This window comes from Theropithecus gelada, chromosome 15 (assembly GCF_003255815.1).
Source record: "Theropithecus gelada isolate Dixy chromosome 15, Tgel_1.0, whole genome shotgun sequence".
Taxonomy (NCBI): domain Eukaryota; kingdom Metazoa; phylum Chordata; class Mammalia; order Primates; family Cercopithecidae; genus Theropithecus; species Theropithecus gelada.
Window position 1 is genome coordinate 58,871,687 of NC_037683.1, and position 21,883 is coordinate 58,893,569.

A 21,883-nucleotide genomic window follows, 5' to 3' on the forward strand; every position below is an offset into this window, starting at 1 on the left:
TGAGAAATAAGTACGGGAAGATAGGCAAACACAAAAGAAAAATCCTAAGATTAATTTTCTCTATTGTATTTGAAATCAGGTCAGCAGAGTTAGATCTGAGAGCATAAACACTAACCATCAAATAATGTTATAGGGTAGAGAAAGCACAAACAACTACAGAGCTTCTTCACTTAATTGGCTGTGCTGTGAAGAATGCAGTCGGTTGAAAGCAGAACCACTGTCTTGAAAAAGTAGAAGTTCTTATCTGTATCTTATGTTTACCTATGATATCAAGCTTTTTCTAGCACATAACTTATATTTAGCAATGCTTTTATACAAACCATAAACAGTGGCTGGACTGAAGTGTTTTGTACTCTATAAGGGTCATGCTATGTTTTAAAGAACTTTTCACTTGAGATGAATGTTGCATGATGGGCAGGTATTCTCCAGAAGAAACGAAATACTCCTAGCAAAGATGATAACATGAACAAAGTCAAAGTTAGATAAAATAGTCTGGCATATTTATGAAACTACGTGCATTTCAGAGTGGCTGTTGTGTAGGAAGGGGGCAGAGGTAACCCACAAAGAGATGAGGCTAAGGTGCAGGGAGAAAGATCTTATTACTCAGTTTAGATTGACTGAGTGTGATGAGTTACTACAGGTGAGGGCAGGATACAGAAAAGGGAGATCCAAGGATCATGAGGACATTTTAGGAGTGCAATAGGCCAGAAGCATATGCACTTGGTGTCCACTAGGTGGATAGTGGACACCAAGCCAAGAGAGACTTAAAAGCGAATCAAGTTGAAGGTATGATTGAAAGATATAATGATACAGTGGACAGGGATGTCAGTATTTAGAGATATGAGAAAGTAAAACAAAGAGTGAAGTCCTGAATAGGTGACGAACACCATTTTATGAAATTGAATTTGAAAATGTAAAAATTGTAGTAGGGTGATTTATTTATTTTGAGCCTAATACATGAAAAATGAGAAGGTTCCTCCAATATGCACTTGATAGACAACATGGTTCAGTGGAAAGCTATGGTTTTTGAGGCCTGAAGATCTACATTGATATTTTATCTGCATCTCTGTATCTGTGGGAACTTGAGAAGCTGCTTATCCTCTCCAAGCATTGGTTTTCACATATATAAAATGAATAATAATAATAATACTTATTCTATAAAATATTGTGAATTTTTATTTTTTATTATTGTTTCGCTTTTTAGAGACTAGGTCTAACTTTGTTGCGCAGGCCAGAGTGCAGTGGCATGATCAAAGCTTACCACAACCTCAAACTTTTGTGCTCAAGTGATCCTCCTGCCTCAGCCTCCACATTGAAAATATTGTTAATTTTAATTAAATTTATGTATAACATCTGGCACAATCTGTGGCACATATCATATGTGAAATAAATGTTAATTTTCTTTCAGGTAGAAAATCTACTTGAGATACATTTGCATTCTGCATAATTTAAAAAAGGGTTTTGCAGTAAAACAATATTTGACATGATGGGGAGAAACATATAAACACCACAAGAGGAAACGGAGCCAGGGGCTGCATTAATGGTAAAGCCAATTATGGCAGAGCAGGAGAGAATTTTGCAGCATTATTCCCTAGGACATGAATGAAGGAGCTGTTTCCTTAATAATTAGGGCCTATGGTCCTTATAGGTTAGTACATAAAAAAATGTTTTTTATTAACTTATCCTCCTATCTTTATGACATGTTGCGGTTTGATAAAAAAATTTTCTGCTTAATCCAGTTATGAACAATTTCAACCACCAAGATACTGTACTGAAATGCTGTGTAACACATTTTGCAGAGCTCAATCTTCAGTTAGTAAAACAGCTTTATTTCAATGTAGTTCAATTAAATCTAGCCCTCATTATTTGTGTTCCTACTATGTATCCAGTGCTATGCTAGTGCTGTCAATAAAGAATGTCTACAATATATCCCATTCCCTCAAAGATCTCATATTTGAGTAGCTTATTCCTATTCATGTGAATTTTTTTCATCATGGACACATGGAATATATAAGTTTACATACCACCGTGGATCATACCAGGACAAAGGAACGCTTGGTAAAGATGGATGAAGTGTCCTACTACTTCACATCATTTTTACAAACTGGTCAATGTCCTTTTCTACTGAAATGTTATCTTGTCTTAATACATATCTGAGTGTCAAAAACAAGATAGAATGTCAACTTCCAGAATCACTAACTTATTTTCAGTGTAAAAAAAATTAGTTTACTTGGCCCCAAACAGCCTAGTTTCAAGAAAACCTTCTTCTAGCTATATACTATAGTCTTCAAAAGCCAGAATTATTTCTTGTACTTTCTCAGAACAGGGCTAGACTTCCCAAGGTAGCCTGCAAACTTAGCTCAGTAATGCTTCTTTAAGTCTAGTGGGTAAAGTGAGAAACCCCTTTCTTCCACCTCTAAATGTCTGTTTCTCCTCCTGGAAAATATCCTTGACTTCTTATTTTTACTCTCTCATTTCCCACATCCAAATCAATGTCTAATGATGCTAATTTCTAAATATTTATTGAATCTAAATGCCTTCTATCTGTATTCTTCTCCCTGACCTATATCAGACTCTTATTTATCACCCCAACCAACGTTTCTTCCCTCTGTCCTGATCTTTTGGCAAAGTGAGCTTTCGAACAAGAAACTCTGACGAGGATCTCATTTGCTAAAAGCCTTCAAGTTTCTTTGTTTAGAATACAATGTCTTCTATAAAATGACCCCTGCCCACATCTCTGGCCTTTCTTCATGGCACTTCTTGGTTCATTATTTTAACCGGCGTGCTGAAAAACTGTATGCCTCAAGTCATTTTACTCCATTCTATCTGTGCTTACTCTGAAAAATCTGCTTGAGATACTGTCTTCCTGTCTTCTGCTTTTTCACTTTATGACCTCCTACTCATATTTCAAGAATAAGTTCACATGTCATTTCTTCCAGGAAGCGTTCTCTGATAACCTTCCTTCGGGCAGGGTCACATCCTATTTCTGTGAGCTTAAATAATCCTCTATATGTCCTTTTTTAACAATACTTATTAATGAAGTTACCTGTATAGATTCTCAGCTCCTTTATGTGAAATACCATATGTCCTTAGTCTTTGTGTCATAATTACCTTCTATCATGCTTGAAACACAATCATCAATAAATATTTCATGAAACATACCAATTTTCCCTTGTTTTCCAAAATAAGTAAGATATGCCTACCATGGTTGCCATTTTCCTATGAATGCTGCTCATTTCCACTCAATTTTACTGTATAAAGTTGAGAATTCTAACCCCGCCCAATACACATGATGTTTTATGAGACCTGGTGTTAGCTCTTCCAGGTATGCAGATTTGGTCACTTATAAATATTCTCTATTTTCTTGTCCTTAATTACTTTTATAATTTATTAGGGAATTTAACTCCTGAGTTATCAGGTTTCTTTGGTAGCCTGTGGAGAGACACTTAACAAAAGCCATTCAGGATCTAAATTAATTACAGTCTGTGTCTTAATTACAAACACTCTATGTATTTTATTAACTCCTTCATATGATCTTAACCATATGGAAAAAGTAAAATTTTCTTTTATAATAATTACACTAATGTGATCTTGCTAAATTTATCTACTCTGGCCTCTGATGGCTAAAATTTTTGTTTCAAAATCCTAAGGAACCTGATGTTAACTGCTTTGCTATTGATTTACCTCTCTTGAAATTGTTCAATTGTTTCTGAACATGAACTTAAGTATAAACACATATGAACAAATTCATACTATAAAACGTTCTTAACTTCAACTGCACATCAGCTCTCTAAGCTCAGTGTAGCCTATACCAATTACTTATTAAATCCCTAGCATACCTTGTGTGGATTAAAGAAGGACAGGGAGTACCAATAAATACTGTCTAATAGGTTTTAGTTTTCATACACAATGATTTTGATCATCAAAGTGTAAAGTAAGCTTCATTTGAAATGCAATAGCCTGGCTTCTCCAATAGCTTAATCAAAATATATTAAGAAAATTAATACTTGTGGATAGATCTCATGGGGAATTCCTTAATTGAGGGAATAAGTGAATGGACCTTAATTTAAGAGTGAGCTTAGAGGAGGACGTGTGGGAGAACTATCCCCATACTGCTTTTTTTCTTTCTTTTCTTTCCTTTTTTTTTTTTTTTTTTTTTGAGATGGAGTCACGCTCTGTTGCCCAGGCTAGAGTGCAGTGGTGCAATCTCGGCTCATTGCAACCTCTGCCTTCTGCGTTCAAGTGATTTTCCTGCCTCAGTCTCCCGAGTAGCTGGGATTACAGGTGCCTGCCACCATGCCTGGCTAATTTTTTTGTATTTTTAGTACAGACAGGGTTTCACAACATTGGCTAGGCTGGTCTTGAATTCCTAACCTCAGGTGATCCACCCACCTCAGCCTCCCAAAGTGCTGGGATTACAGGTGTGAGCCACCAGACCTGGCCCCCAATACTGCTTTCTAACACATGGAATGAAGGTATGTTTAGAAGTATTCTTGTTTTACCAATAATTCTGCTAGAAAAAGCATAAAATATTATGATTCCTATCATTTAGATAATTTGAATATATTATACTTACTACCTCCATATCAAGAAGAATTGCCCTTTAAGGTGACCAAAGACACCAGAAGTGGCATTTATGCATCTACTTTCCTGGCAATAATAACAATTTTTTTTTCAATTAAACGGATCAATTGATCCGTCTGGCCGAACTTTTTAATTCATTCTTTCCTATGGGACAAAAATGTTAGGAATATTCTACTAGCAATGTAGTATTTTGCAAGCATTTCTTCTCTTAAAAAAGATAATCATCTGATCAAAGAGGATGCTTCCATATTAGATACTGACAAAGAAAAATAGTTCTTAAAACTACTATAAGGCAGGGTAAGTAGAACTTATCATGTGTTTGGTAATTACATTCACAGGGAGACAGTGATTTTACCCTCAAACCCATGGCCTTCATCTGCAGATCTAATTATAATCTACGAAGAAACCAATGTGTCTCTGGCTTTGCAACAATGCACATTTCAACAATGCCTCACAGAAAAGGGAGACAGTAAGGTAAATGCAAGGAGATACAAGTTTCTAAGGAAGGAAACTTTAAGGAAAATTAAGAATTTTAGCCAGCATGTGCATTAGAAGAACAAATATACTCCCAAGAAACCAAATAATTTGTATGGAGTTTTGACAGATGGAAAATAGAATAAATAACCTCCACATTGATGACAGTAACACCTATTAGTTAGCTTGCTTCATTGAGGTTTTGTGATTTGGGATTTAGCATATCATATTCTACTGCTGCATAGTTATGGGACACTAATGTTTCTTTGGTAACATTGATAGGAGGACAAGAAAACTCAGAAGATGATAGCTGCCCCTACTGTATTATTTATTAGAACTTACCATACATTTTAATTCTGTACACTGATGTATCTGGACACAAGCAAAGAACCTAAAACCTCCAAAGGATACCTCAGATCAGTTAAACACAAGTTGGACGTGTATTAGGATTGCTTTTATATGGATTGACATGTACTATTCACCCTTGAACATCATGGGTTTGAACTGTGCAGGTCCACTTATATGAGAATATTTTTCAACCAAATGTGAATTGAAAGTACAGTTTTGGTCACATACAAAACCCTTATATATAGAGGATCAGCTTTTTGAGCACAGAGTTTACTGCAGGGCTTGAGTACACACAGATTTTGGTACACACAGGGGGCCCTGGAACCAATTCCCTGCAAATACCAAGAGACAGCTCTATGAACAAACAAATTTGGGCTAACTTCCTTTTTAATGTCCATAGATTTCAGAGAAACACATTACACTGTTGATAATCTTTGCTAAAATACATGTACATTTTTGCCTAGGAGGGGAGATTTTGTGATTTGGGATAGGTCGATATTGATTCATGAGATATAGGTCTATACTGATTTGTGAGATGTGGCTAGTGGTTCAGCTGGATGGTCAGGAACTTGGAGAAAACAAAATTGGAAAGTTGGTGACAAGGGCATCTAGGAAAAATATGGATATGATGGCAGTGGTGGGTCATCTGGAGCAGCCACTGCCATCATGCTAGCTGCAGCAGGGAGGTACAAGCAGTGTGGCAGCAGGAGTGGCTGCAGGAGCAGCAATGGCTGTGCTGGGTCCCTTGTGCCCAACATCCCCAAGCCAGTTGACTTTGCTGCCCCCACCCTTGGTCCACCAGGCAGGACCTGCTCTAGACCCTGGCCCTGTTTTGCTGCTGTCACCCATCACTGCTGTGGGGAGGGCATGGGGAGATGGTGGAGCTGGGCATGGGGTGATGCCATGCTCACAGAGCTGGTGGGAGCCAGGGACAAGCAGGAGCCCCACTTACCCCCATGGAGCCCACCACCCTGGAGGCCATCCGAATGGGACTGGGTCAAACCACCCACCAGCGGAGAAGCAGTGTCGTCGGGCATGGGAGGCAGGTAGAGAGGGGTCCAGTGAGGACCTGGAGCCCCTACCCCAGGCTGAGAGGAAGCATGGCTGGTGTTGCCTGCACACTCCACAGAGTGAGCAGGACCCCTGCCCTGCCAGGCACAGGACCCCAGCATCTCTGCACTCTGTACCCTGGGGAGCTGAGAAGGCCCCTTTTACCCCTGCAGGCTCAGGGGTGTCTGCTTTTACTTCCTGGCCTCGCAGCTGTCTGCACCTACTCCCATCATGGAGAGGAGTCTGTCACAGCCCGGCCAGGTGTGAACACACTTAGGACAGTGCAACATGCCAGTCCACTGCCACTCCGAAATTTAGACACCAACAAGCCTGGGTGAGAGGCTGAAGGAGGGCTGAGGACAGCTCATTGCTGCCCTGCAGGCAATCCTTGGCATGAACAGCCTGGACACCATAAAGAACTGCAGGAGGCAGAGATGCTCCTGGGCGGAAGGTGGTGGGTCCCAGGTGAAGCCCCACCTTCAAACCAGGTAGGGCTTGAAGCCAGGGAGCTGGGCCACCAGTCCTGTGGATCACAGGATAACTCATGGAGCTTTTCACTGGGCCCACCCTTGGCCACCCATGGACCAATCAGGGTGTTCTTCCCTCTGAGGCCCATAAAAGCCTGGGACTCAGCCACAGCTGGACAGATAATGGCATGACCAGGTGCAGAGAGGAGCTACCTCTCTGCTAGGAGCCATACACCTGATGAGACATCCTGGCTGCAGAAAGGAGCTGCTCACTGTAGGTCTCCTCTGAGCTGTTCAATTGCTCAATAAAGCTCCTCTTTGTCTTGCTCACCCTTCACTTGTCTGCATACCTCCTTCTTTCTTGTTGCAGGACAAGCACTCTGGACCTGCCAAATGGTGAGGCTAAATGAGCTGTAACAAACATCTGAAACATGCCCTTTGCTCACCACATTGCAGGTGAAGAGAAGGAAAACTGCAGCCCTTTGGGGATCCCATACCTGGGAGCTCCCTGAGCCAAGGCTATGGCTCCCTGTTTGGGGACCTGCAGTTCCTGGCATCTCCAAGCTTTTTCTGGGTGCCACCACAATCCCAGTGCCAGCCAGGAAAGCTGCTTATGGTGCACCTGGCCCTGCCACAGCCTCACAGAGAGCTGGCACCCATGCCAGCACTTGGAGCTGCCTGCCCCACAGCAGCAGCTGGCGTGTCTCTTTGCACACTGGCTGGACCCCACACTTGTTGATACACCCCTCGCCATTCCACGCCTGACTTGCAGTCTCTCTTGGAGGTGTGAGGTCCAGGCTGGTGGTGTGAGCTGAATGCAGCCCACCAGGCTGAGTAGGTAAAATGAGCCCAGTGGGCCAGAGCAGATCATGGGCAAAAAAGTCTCTGGCCACGGGTTTCTGGCCAGAAAAGTGACACCCCAAAGATCCTGTAACAGGAAGGCCTCCCTGAAAGAGCACTGATTGTGAAAAGATATTTGTGTCATATGTAAAATTTCACCAGATTCTATACAGGATTTTTTTTTTTTTTAATGGAGACTTGTTCTGTTGCCAGGCTGGAGTGCAGTGGTGTGATCCCAGTACAGGAGAATTTTAATATTCATGATGATTTATCCTGGAGGAGTAAATCAGTCCCCTTCCTCAGTCACTGTGATTTTTCTCCAATTAGCTCATGGACAAAGTGGCCATGTTAGCAGGGATGAGATTATGTATATTCTCAAGAATGATGACTTCCACTTGTCAACACCCATCTAGTTACAGCTATTGTTGTGTGTCCAGTCTTCCAAGAGCAAAGACCAACACTGCATCCCCCAAACTGCACTATTCCCCAGGGTTATTAGCCATCTACCCATTGGTGGATTAAGTTGGACTACTTCTATTATGGAAGTGGCAGATTTTACTGTACTAGACATATATTCTGGATGTAGATTTGCCTTTCTAGTATTTATGACATCCTTGGACATACAGAATATCTTATCATTTTTCCCAGAAGCATCACTTGCGACCAAGGATCTCACTTTACAGCAAATGAAGTGTGGCCACAGATTTATGCTCATGGTTTTCATTGATCTCACTATGTTCCCCATGAACTAGAAGCAACTGTCTGAATGGAAAAGTGAAATTTTTTCTGAAGACTCAGATACAGTACCAAGTAGGTGATAACACTTTGCAGGGCTTGAACAATGTCCCCCAGATGTACTACTATATGCACTAAATCAGAGTTCAATTTATGATGCTATTCTTTCATATTTATGAATCTCATGAAGATGTGTAAATAAATAGATCCTTTCATTATTATCCCTGGTGATCTACTAAAAACATTTTTTCTTCTGTCTCTGTGACTTTAGGCTCTGCTGCTTTAGAGACTGTACTTTAAAAAAAATATATATTTCTACCAGTGGACACACAATGATCCCATTAAACTAAAACTTGAGACTTTTAGTGTCTATCTACTTTATTATAGCATACTTTCCTAATTACTGAAATAATAATCGGCACTTTACTAAATTCCCAGACAATTCAATGTCCTTAGAACATATTATTTCTATTTACCTTCCTCTGTGTTCTATGATTGCCATACATTTTATTATGTATAAAAAGAATTTGTATTTTATACTTGTGATTCATTTGCACTTTCTGACTTTAATTCCACTGATTTTTACATTTCAATTCCACAAATTTTTGTATCTCTGAATTTTATTGTAGATATTTTTCTTAATGTATCACTTACAACAGATAGGTAACAAAAATCTCTCAATTTTTGTCTGAATACATCTATTTTACTTTTATAATTGAAATATAATTTCAAAGAAAATATAATGCAATGTTATTATTTTCTTTCAAAACTTTAAAGATATCCATCCATCATCTTCTGGCTTCATATTTTCTGTTGAGAACTTAGCTTTCGAACTACACGTTGTTTTTCTGGAGGTTGTATGTCTTTTTCTTGGTCAGCTTTTAACATATTTAATAGTTTTTGTTTGTTTGTTTGTTTTTGGTTTTATTGTGATAGAGTCTCGCTCTGTCACCCAGGCTAGAGTGTAGTGGAGCGATCTTAACTCACTGCAACAGTTGCCTCCGCAGTTCAAGCAATTCTCCAGCCTCATCCTCCCAAGTAGCTGGGATTGCAGGCACCCGCTAATTTTTCTTTTTTCTTTTTTTGTTTTTTAAGAGGGAATCTCGCTCTGTCGCCCAGGCTGGAGTGCAGTGGCCTGATCTCGGCTCACTGCAAGCTCCGCCTCCCGGGCTCCCGCCATTCTTCTGCCTCAGCCTCTTGAGTAGCTGGTACTGCAGTTGCCCGCCACCACGCCCGGCTAATTTTTTTGTATTTTTAGTGAAGAAGGGGTTTCACCGTGTTAGCCAGGATGGTCTAGATCTCCTGACCTCGGATCCGCCCGCCTCGACCTCCTAAAGTACTGGGATTACAGACCTGAGCCACCGTGCCTGGCCTTTTTTTTGGTATTTTTAGTAGAGATGGGGTTTCACCATATTGGCCAGGCTGATCTCAAACTCCTGACCTCCAGTGATCTGCCTGTCTTGGCCTCTCATAGTGCTGGGATTACAGTCATAAGAACATTGTAGAGTTTCTAAAATCTATTTATTTTAAAATAATTGTAGAGTCACATTAAATTGTAAAACATAGTTCAATGTGATTCTATCTATCTGCCCTTCACTGAGTTTCCTCCAGTGATTATATCTTATATAACTATAGTATCATACCAAAACCATGTATTTCCTTTTTTAATATTTTGTATGAAAATGGTTTCAGATTTACACGAATTTTACAAAAAGGTGCAAAGTATCCGTGTTTTTCAAACACAAATCTTCAAATCTTTCAAATCTTCCCAAGTGTTAACATGTATTAAATCCTAATATAATTATCACATCCAGAAAATTAAAGATACAATTTTACTAATTAAATAGAGACCACATTTAACTTACAGCATATACCCACTAATGCTCTTTGTCTGATCCAGGATCTGATCCTGATTCACATAATTCATTTAATTGTCATGTACAATTAGTCTCCTTAGATCTGGGACAGTTTCTGTTTTTATTGTTTCTTATGACCTTAATATGTTTGAAGAGTACAAGACAGTTTTTATGTCAAATATTTCTCAATTTTCATTTATATAATGTTCCCTCATGGTTTTGTTCAGGTTATTAATATTTGGCAATGATACAACAGAAGTGATACTGCGTGCTTCCCATATCAGAGGCACCTTATGTCTATGTTTCTTTTTCTTGATGAATTTAGCTTTGGTTACTTGCTTAATGTCAGTAATGTGATATGTGCCATATTTCTTAAGTCTAAGATTACTATTTTTCCCTAATGGAATTAAGTATGTGTAGAAAATATCTTAAAATTATGCATATATCTTCTTTCTCATCATAAGTTTGCTCTTTAATTTTAACATTCATTGATGATTCTTGCTTGCAAGGAGTGTTACCATGAAAAATTGTATTTTTTCATATTTCTATTGTTTCCATTTTATTTATTCTAATTTGGCTATTAGTATGAATTTCTGTCTCTCCTTCATTTATTTATTATTATGAAGACATAGCTGTTTGTCTTAGTCTTTGACTTGAATCCACTGCTCTTACTTTTTAAATTGTGCTCAAGTTGCCCCATATGTGTCACCTGGGAGACTTTTCCTATTGTCTCCTGAATTCTTTCAACATATTTTAATCAATTTTGGGCAACTCCTCTCTTTCTGGCACCAAAATAATTTCCAGGCACATCTCACACTTTCCCTGCCCATCCCTGAAATCAGTCATTTTCCAAGGAGTTCTGGTTCACTTTATTAAAGAAGCATAGAGAAATCAATATCTAGGAACTGAGTGAGCTCATTGCTACTGTGATGCCGTTGCTTCTAGCCCTCTCAGCAGAGAGCTAGGAAACACATATACACACATCTTTCTCTCTATCATTAAAATCTTTAGTTCATATGAAACCTGTAGTTCTAATTTTATACTAAAGCATTAAATCTCTCCTTTCCACTTTCTTATTGGTAACTAAATCTCTTTTTGGAAAGTAAGAAAATTGACTCTCAGCTGGGCACTATAGCTTGTGGCTGTAATCCCAGTACTGTGAGAGGCTGAGGCAGGAGGATTGCTTCAACTCAGGAGTTTATGATTGCATTGAGCTCTGATCACTCCATTCTACTCCAGCCTGGGCAACAGAGCAAGACCTTGTCTCTAACCAAGAAAAAGAAATAAAAAAAGAAAGTTGACTCTCATCCATACGTATTTATTGAAAAAAAAATACAATATGTACTTAAAATATTTATTCAGTCCTACAACACATGTAGAGCAGTTTCAGAATTAACTTATATTCTTGTGATAAACACATATATTAGTAGAGTACAATATTTCTATGTAGTTCCTTTTGGCAGTAGCCTTAAAATACATAGCCAAAATACTGATTTCCAGAGACACTTACACAAGTTAGTTTTTCTTCTGCACTCACTTTAGTGCAGCAATTTTATCAATATTGCTGTTATTGTTCATTCACTGTTACTGTTTGTATTCATTTTGGTTTCTCCCCCATTCTAGTTATTTAAATTATATATTAGAGTAAGTTGGGAAAATTTGAACTGCCTGGATTCACATTTCCTAATATGTCCTCCAAAAACAATGCCAGACAACAAGAGCAAGTGACACCATACAAAAATGTATGCCCTCAGTTAAGTTGAAGATGGAGAATGGCAAACCCAAAATGGCTAAGTAGAAGAAAGAGAAAGAGAAAGAGAGAAAGACAGAGGAGAGAGGAATGGTTTCTCATCTGCCATAAGCCCTTCTATAATCAAGGGCAGGAAGAAGTAGAAAAGTGAGGAAAAAAGCTAGAAATGAGTCTAAGCTTGATCCATAAGCACCATCAGAAAGAATAACTCCACTTTCAATGTGAAAATAATGAAAAACAAATCATAGTAGATAAAAGCAAAATATTTGGTAAGTGACTTAGAAGTACACACAGTTTGGGTTGGCAAAGCCTGGGTCCTGTCCTCTCATTCTCCTTCCTGGACAGCATGAGCTTCACCACTCGCTCCACCTTCTCCACCAATTACCAGTCCCTGGGCTCCATTCAGGGGCCCAGCTAAGGCACCGGCCAGTCAGCAGTGCAGCCAGCATCTTTGCAGGTGCCGGGGGTTCTAGTTCCCAGATCTCCGTGTTCTGCTCCACCAGTTTCTGGGGTGGCTTGAGGCCCAGGGGCTGGGCTGTGGGGATGGCCATGGGTCTGGCAGAAATGGGAGGCATCCAGAATGAGGAGACCATGCAAAGCCTGAATAAGTGCCTGACCCCTAACTGGACAGAGTGAGGAGCCTGGAGACCAAGAACTGGAGGCTGGAGAGCAAAATCCAGGAGCACCTGGAGAAGAAGGGACCCCAGGTCAGAGACTGGAGCCATTACTTGAAGACTATCCAGGACCTGAGGGCTCAGATCTTCGCAAATGCTATGGATAATACCTGTGTCGTTCTGCAGATTGACAATGCCTGTCTTGCTGCTGATGACTTTAGAGTGAAGTATGAGATAGAGCTGGTCATCCACCAGTCTGTAGAGAACGACATCCATGGACTCCACAAGGTCACTGATGACACCACTGTCACTCGGCTGCAGCTGGAGACAGATATCAAGGCTCTCAAGGAAGAGCTGCTCTTCATGAAGGAGAATCACGAAGAGGAAGTAAAAGGCCTACAAACCCAGATTGCAGCCTCTGGGTTAACTGTGGAGGTAGATACCCCCAAATCTCAGGACCTTGCCAAGATCATGGCAGACATCCGGGTCCAATATGATGAGTTGCCTCGGAAGAACTGAGAGGATCTAGTAAAGCACTGGTCTCAGCAGACTGAGGAGAGCACCACAGTGGTCACCACGCAGCCCACCGAGGTTGGAGCTGCTGAGGGAACACTCAACGGAGATGAGACATACAGTCCAGTCCTTGGAGATCGAACTGGACTGGATGAGAAATCTGAAGGCCAGCTTGGAGAACAGCCTGAGGGAGATGGAGGCAGCTTGCAGATGAAACAGCTCAACGGTATCCTGCTGCACCTGGAGTCAGAGCTGGCACAGACCTGGGCAGAGGGGTAGCGCCAGGCCCAGAGTATGAGGTCCTGCTGAACATCAAGGTCAAGCTGGAGGCAGAGTTTGCCACCTACTGCCACCTGCTGGAAGATGGCGAGGACTTCAATCTTGTGTTAATGCCCTGGACTGTAGCATCTCCATGCAAACCATCCAAAAGACCACCACCCGACAAATAGTAGATTGCAAACTGGTGTCTGACCGACGAATAGTGAATTGCAAAGTGGTGTCGGAAACCAACGACACCAAAGTTCTGAGATACTAAGCCAGCAGAAGCAGGGTACCCTTGGAGGAGCAGGAGGCCAATAAAATGTTCAGAAGTTAAAACAAAAAAAAATATACACAGTTTGAGACAGCCGTCTTAGAAAGGCTAATATCTTTGTCCATTTGGGCTTCTGTAGTAAAATACCATAAACTGAGAGGTTTATAAAAATAGAAGTTTACTCCTCACAGTTATTGAGGCTAGAAAGACCAAGATCAAGGTGTTGGCAGATTTAGTGTCTCATTTCCTTATAGACAGCTGTGTCTATACATGATGGAAGGAACAAGCCGCCTTTCTCAAGCCTCCTTTATAAGGGCACTAATTCCATTCATGAGGGCTCTACTCTCATGGCCTAATCACCTCTCCAATCAGCTGTCCACTTTCTAACAACATCACTAACTATGGGAGTTATAATTTCAGCATATGAATCTTGGATGAACACTAACATTAACTTCATTGCACTAGTTACAGGGAGAGAATTAGTCAAAAAGGAAGAGAAATATACTATTTAACAATTGAGTAGTAAAGGGTAAAAGAATCCAGAAAGATAATTTAGGATACTGTAAGACAAAATAATAAAATTTCATAGAACACATAACTCTTCCTGTCATCAAAAAAGAAAAGAAAATATTTGGATTTTGATACATCAATATAAGATATTGCTGTTGAACTAGTAATCTTGTAGTCTGCCTCAATACCTCAAAATAGATTAGCAAATCTGTCCTTCTCTACAAATGCAATAAATTAAACCTTGAAATTATTTTAGTAATATAAAACTATTATTATTTATTATTATTATTATACTTTAAGTTCTAGGGTACATGTGCATAACGTGCAGGTTTGTTATATATGTATACTTGTGCCATGTTGGTGTGCTGCACCCATCAACTCGTCATTTACATCAGGTATAACTCCCCATGCAATCCCTCCCCCTTCCCCGCTTCCCATGATAGGCCCCGGTGTGTGATGTTCCCCTTCCCGAGTCCAAGTGATCTCATTGTTCAGTTCCCACCTATGAGTGAGAACATGCGGTATTTGGTTTTCTGTTCTTGTGATAGTTTGCTGAGAATGATGGTTTCCAGCTGCATCCATGTCCCTACAAAGGACACAAACTCATCCTTTTTTATGGCTGCATAGTATTCCATGGTGTATATGTGCCACATGTTCTTAATCCAGTCTGTCACTGATGGACATTTGGGTTGATTCCAAGTCTTTGCTATTGTGAATAGTGCCGCAATAAACATATGTGTGCATGTGTCTTTATAGCAGCATGATTATAATTTATAATACCCAGTAATGGGATGGCTGGGTCATATGGTACTTCTAGTTCTAGATCCTTGAGGAATCGCCATACTGTTTTCCATAATGGTTGAACTAGTTTACAATCCCACCAACAGTGTAAAAGTGTTCCTATTTCTCCACATCCTCTCTAGCACCTGTTGTTTCCTGACTTTTTAATGATTGCCATTCTAACTGGTGTGAGATGGTATCTCACTGTGGTTTTGATTTGCATTTCTCTGATGGCCAGTGATGGTGTCTGTTTGTTTTTTTTTTTTTTCCATGTGTCTGTTGGCTGTATGAATGTCTTCTTTTGAGAAATGTCTGTTCATATCCTTTGCCCACTTTTTGATGGGGTTGTTTGTTTTTTTAAAAACCCTTATAGCTAAGCATATAAAAATCTTTTTAAACTTGATAGTACCCATCAAAAGTACAGAGCAAATATGTCTAATGTGAAATATCAGGCTGGGCATGGTGGCACATACCCGTAATCCCAGCTACTCAGGAGGCGGAGGCAGCAGGATTGCTTGAGCCCAGAAGGCTGCAGTGAACTATGATTATGCTACTGCACTGCAGCCTGGGTGACAGTGAGATCCTGTCTCTTAAAACAAGAAAAAGTTACATTGTGAGAGTAATTTCTTAAAAGAGAGAAATATCAAAACTACTCAAATTAAAATTAAAATATACAATGCAAGTGCCTATTATTTTCATAATTCGCCATTGAATTCAACTTCTAAAATTATACAGTAAAACCATAAACAGTAATAAGAAATATAACATTTGGAAAAAATAGAGAATATGGCTAATTTCTTCAAGCAATATGATTTTCTCCTAATTAACTCCAATGATGAACCATCAAAATCAGTAAAGAAGGTGGCTGGATATAAACACCAATATAAGTACTATTTTTCAGCATATGAGAACATCTGGATAAATCAATTGGTAATCCATTTTCATGTGAAGGAATGTTCAATTTTCTTTGAAATGTCAGTCTTTCTAAATTATTCTAAAAGTGCAATCTAATACCTATAAAATATTAATATTTTCTATGACTCTTAATAATCAAATTCTAAAATTCACAAATAAATATAAATGTCACCAGGTGTGGTGACTCATGCCTATAATCCCAGCACTTTGGGAGGACGAGGCAGGCGGATCACCTGAGGTCAGGAGTTCGAGACCAGCCTGACCAGCATGGCGAATCCCCGTCTCTACTAAAAATATAAAAATAAATAAACAAATACACTTTGGGAGGCTGAGGCGGGCAGATCACGAGGTCAGGAGATCAAGACCATCCTGGCTAACATGGTGAAACCCCCGTCTCTACTAAAAATACAAAAAAAAATTTAGCCGGGTGTGGTGGCAGGTGCCTGTAGTCCCAGCTACTCGGGAGGCAGAGACAGGAGAATGGCATGAACCTGGGAGGCGGAGTTTACAGTGAGCCGAGATCATGCCACTGCACTCCAGCTTGGGTGACAGAGCGAGACTCCATCTCAAAAAAAAAAAAAATAAATAAAATAAATAAATATAAATGTACAAGAATAATCAAGGGCATTCTGAAAAAGGAAAAAGAAATTGTCCTTGACTTAGTAGACATTAAACACATTATAAAGTTATAATGAGCAATATATCAAACTGGGTACTAGATGTCTACACAGGATGTCATATCTATATATCAGAGCCTTGAGACTGAACTATTAATTTCTCTTCACTTCACCTCCTGCCTCAAGACTGTCTTTCAGTAGTGTCAGCATTTTAGTATAATGTAATAATATGAGGCATTTTATGACAACAAATTTGTCAACTTAGATGAAGTGAACAATTTCCTAAAATAAATGAGCTTATTAAAATTAACATAAGAAGAAATAGAAATCTGAATAGTCCTGTATCTGTTAAAGTGTTTGTGTTCATAAATAAAAAACTTTCCCAAAGGAAACTTTAGGTATTTAGAATTTAAGCAATAAATTTTACATATATTTTTTTAAATTTGTATAACTTTTAGAAAATACAGAAATAACACTTTTCCAATGAATAATCTTTGTAAAATAAAAACCAAAACCTGATGAGGCCACTGAAAGAAAAATTACAGATAAATCACTCTCATGACTATAATGTAAGATATGCAAAATACTAAATACACATATTAGCTAATATAGTCCACTGACGGATATAAAATATATTATTATTAAATTGGGTTTTCAATAGAAATAGTAAGGTTAGCCTAATATTTAAAAATTAAGTAATGTAAATTATCATATTAAGAAAATAAGGGGAAAAACAATTTCCTCACTAGAAATAGAATAGCAGTGGTTTGATTCCAGGATATGGCTTAGTCAAATGTATCATATATTAGTGAGGATATGAAATATCTCGACTCATGTTCCAAGGATATCTAATTTGAAAAAACAAAAACCTCTAAAAATGGGCCATGTAATGTTAAGCTACGTATCCAGTATTTGTAACTTTGAGCAAATTACTTTATTTCTTTGTCTCTTAGTTCCCCACATATAAAAGTGGCATCCACAAAATTTGCATTGCCTTGTTTAACTCACAGCAAAGTATTGTTGTAAAGATCCAAATTTTATTAAAATATGTTAAGACTTTTTAAAGTATATACCTGCATATACCTTTAGTGCTATAATCTATTTTTAATAAAGTCTTGATTATAATGCATAGAAACTAATAACACTGTATACAAAATATGGTATGAGATAGTCCAATATTATATGAAGAAGAGGTTTAAGTGGAAATATAGTTGTTCAGTTCTCAAGTTGCTATAAGCGATTAAAAGGTTAGACCAGAATTCTAATCTAAGTTAATAAGGCCCATCATTATTAGTGTCTTAAGTTTCTTCCTTTGTTAGCTTGAAGAAAGCTAGAGGAAGCTGGCTAAAAATGAGTCAGTGAAAACACCATGCATTTTACAATGTCTTATTTAGTTCTCCTTTGTGGTTGATACAATGAATCCTAAGGGTATTGTGGTGTTCTAAAATACCATGTAACCCAAACAGTTAGACTCCCCATAGGTTAAGTTAGTCTACTGAGGTGAAAAGACTTGAAGTTTTTCTCTTTGTTTTAAAATATGTTTTAAACAAAACTCATAATTAACAAATCTGCAATCATTATTTGCAAATCTTTTAAGTTTTTCGCTCTGTGGTTGAGATAAAGAGGCATAAACATAGGCACAATACCATTCATCAGGCAGTGTTATTTACCTTCTTGATGTTTCACAGTATTCTAGCCATATGCCAATAACACTGCACATCCACTGTATTTTATTCATCTGTTGATATGCTATCTTCCCTCTAACCTGTTAGTACTCTGCAGATATAGTGGATTAGTTTCTTGCTCTCACTGTTCTTGACTCCCAACATGGCATAGGATAAGTATCAATACATTATTTTAAGTGAATAAATGAAACATGAATTTCCTTATAAAAATACTAAGGTATTCTTCTTTTTTCTCAATGCAATGGAGCCAATATTGTATTTGATTAGAATCCAGATTTCCAATATGTTTAATTAAAAAAAACACTGTATCTTCTTCTCCCAATAAGAAGTACAACTAAAGCAAAAACAAGAACAGTGGAAAAACTTGGTTTTCTTTTGTTTTCATATTGTGTATCATTAAGAAAATTTCAAGAAATAAAAAATATTGATAAATTATATTTAAGTAACCAATCTTGCAACTTGTTTGAATACTTCAGGTAATAGAATGATAAATATGTGTTAAGGTTGTTTTACAAATGTAAACTATGTCTAAAATATACGTGAAAACATAGTTTGGGTCTTTTTGTATTTTTAAATTTTCATTTTAAATTATATGGATACATAATAGGTATACATATTTATGGGGGTAGGTGTGATATTTTAATACAAGCATACAGTATGTAATGATCCAATCAGAATAACTGGGGTATCCATCAGTTCAAGCATTTATCATTTCTTTGTGTTAGGAACATTCCAATTATACTCTTTTAGTTATTTTGAAATATGCAATAAATTATTGTTAACTGTAGTCACTCTATTGTGTTACTAAACACTAGATATTATTTCTTCTGACTGTACTTTTGAACCAATTAACCACCCTCTCCTTTGCTCCTCTTCTCCACTATACTTCCCAGCATCTGGTAACAATCACTCTACGCTCTATCTCCATCCGTTCAATTTTTTGAATGTTATTAGAGGAAATGACAAAAGCATGAAGACAATTTTAGTGGGAAAGTGATGAATATAAAGCTGAACTTAATAACATCAATCTGGAGAATGCATAAGATTAGTTGAACACAAAGAGACTTGAGGGCAGAAAGGAACATTCTATTTAAACCATAAGATTATATTACATTTGTTTAGAATTATGACTATTACAGCAACAGCGAAGAAATAATACAGACAAGAGCAAAAAGAAAAAAACTGAAAGAAAAGAAAAAACTGGCTAGGCATGGTCAATGAGGTACAAAAAAATAGACGTAATATCTACTATATTAAAACAATTAGTGAAAGCATTATAAAATACTCTTTTTAAGATTCAACATATAATTAACTTTTATATTTTCATATGATTTGGTGCATTATTGACTCTGTATATTATCTATCAGGGGATTCTCTTTTCCCTTTAGAACTTTTTAATAAAAATATATCTTATAAAGTTCTATTATTAAAGTGTTCAGGTATGCTGTGTACTCTAAATAGCTCTAGTTGGTGTCATCATCTGTTGCAATCTTTTCTTACCTAGTTACTGTGAAGAAGAAAACTTTTGGGAAAAAGGAAAGCCTTGGGAGTCTCCTGGCCTTCAGAATTGCTCAACCCAGGACATTATTTCCAGTGTTCTCCTCTTTTATAGCCTACTTTTGAAGTAATTTCCTAAAGGTTTCTTTCCTTTTTGAGCTCTGCTTACCATTTCATTTCCTGCTTTCTTATGTGCCAGGCAAAGCATCCTCTGCTTTTAAAAACAGCTATAACACCTTAATTTATATAAAGATATGTGCTGCACATATAAGTTGTTTTTTAAAGAAAAGGCTAGCAAATTATTGTTGAAGAGCCTCTGTTCCTCTAGTCTGTGTAACCTGTGAACCAGAAAGTTAGCAGAAGTTTCAGCTGCATTCACCATATCAACAATTCGTTCTGTCTGTTCTTATTCCCCCTGTCCCATGAAAAACAAAAGGAAGCAGACTTTATTGCTGATCACATGATGCCCCATGAGACCTGGATATTGAAGCCTGCCTCAGGAAGGGAAGGGTGAGCGCTCAGGCAGCCTGAGTTCTGCCACTTCTCCACTGGTATCCCTCTGATTGTCAAACTTTGCCTGAGAACATCATGCTTTATTATAGCTAAAACGGCGGTAAAAATTTTTGTAAACATTATGTATGGGATAAGAAAATGTATGTATAACAACCTTCCAATACCTCTCAGTTAATATGTTGGTGAAGTCTTAACCAAGGGAAAAGCCTCCCAGAGATCTTCTTTGCTCTGTGTCATTTACCTAGCTCTGTGTTGTGCCTTTAATCCTTACGGCCCATGCCACAACAGGACCTAATCTGTGCTATAACAATCATATCTGGGTTTCATAGCATTTTCACTTATTTTTGTGCATTCTCACCTCTGGCTGCAATTTAGCAAAGTTTACGCAATATATAAAACTTTTTCACCAAATGTATTTCTAGAACTTTAGCTATTTCTGTTGTAATTTTCTTATTTGACAGATGTACAATGATTATGGAGGCTTGTCTGCCCTTTCTGGATGCTTTACATTGTATCACTTGCCCGTAATTTTTTCTGACCTCCATTGTCTTTTATTTTTTCTTGCAACAGTCATGAATTTTTAGCAACATATCTAATTTTCTCATGACAAAAAACAACTTAGATGAGAACTACTTGAAAAAAAAAAAAAAGAGTTCAGAAATAATTGACTCTCTGATTATTCCTGCGCCTTGCTTTGTTTTCCTCTTAGATTATGAACTCTTTGAGAACAAAGTGTATGATTTCCTCTGTAATTCTGGCACCTAATGCAGTGCCTAGCAAGTAATCGGTGTTTTCAATGAAAGTGTGTGCAGTCAATGAATAAATGTCACCATTAAATATCTCCTCCATTTTGTGGACTTCACAATCACCCAGCTAGAAAACAGATAGTTGGATCAGGTAACCTTTTGGATTTCTTTTTCTAGTTGATTCCATGATACCCTACACATCTTAAGCATCAATATGCATTTAAATGTTCTTTTCAGCTTCAATCAAGCTCATTCAAAAGGTTATGCCTTTCTGAATCATAAAACTTGGTATTTTGCTTCAGAATGACCTTTTTGGCAACTATACACAGTTTTGGATATGGTCTTAAATGCCTCCATTGGCAAATAATATAATAAATGTTTTGGTTATTTTTTCCTTCAAAAACCATAATCCTACTAATGGTTGCAGAATCACAAATAGGTTAAATTTATAGTTCGGGTGTAATGGTATTTTTAATGTGAATGGATTCTAAAATAGCCATGGTTGGCCAGTTTGGTATTTACAGTCTGCGGCATTTCCAGAGAGACAAATCTTTGTTTACTGACTGTCTGACAGTATGGTTTCTTCAGATGGGGTAAACATCATCTGTGGTTCAGCAGAAAGTGCACACCATATACAATGCCTGAACAACGGCTATTAGATGATCATTGATTATACTTTTAGTTTTTTCAAGGTCAGGAAAAAGTCTGGCTAGGATTATATAGCAGATAGCAAGCTTCCTTAGCAGAAAGGTCTTTTAAAACCTTTTCTGGCTTTGGCAGTGATGTACTGTATGCTGCAGGCTTACTATGTCTCTCCAGCAGGTCATGTATTTTCTTTTATGCTCAACTGAGTAGAG

The 21,883-nt window shown here is 38.0% G+C and overlaps 1 pseudogene; it reads left to right on the top strand.

Moving 5' to 3' along the window:
- The first annotated feature begins 568 nt into the window (after positions 1-568).
- On the top strand, positions 569-13,766 carry LOC112607717 (annotated as a pseudogene).
- The last annotated feature ends 8,117 nt before the right edge of the window (positions 13,767-21,883 follow it).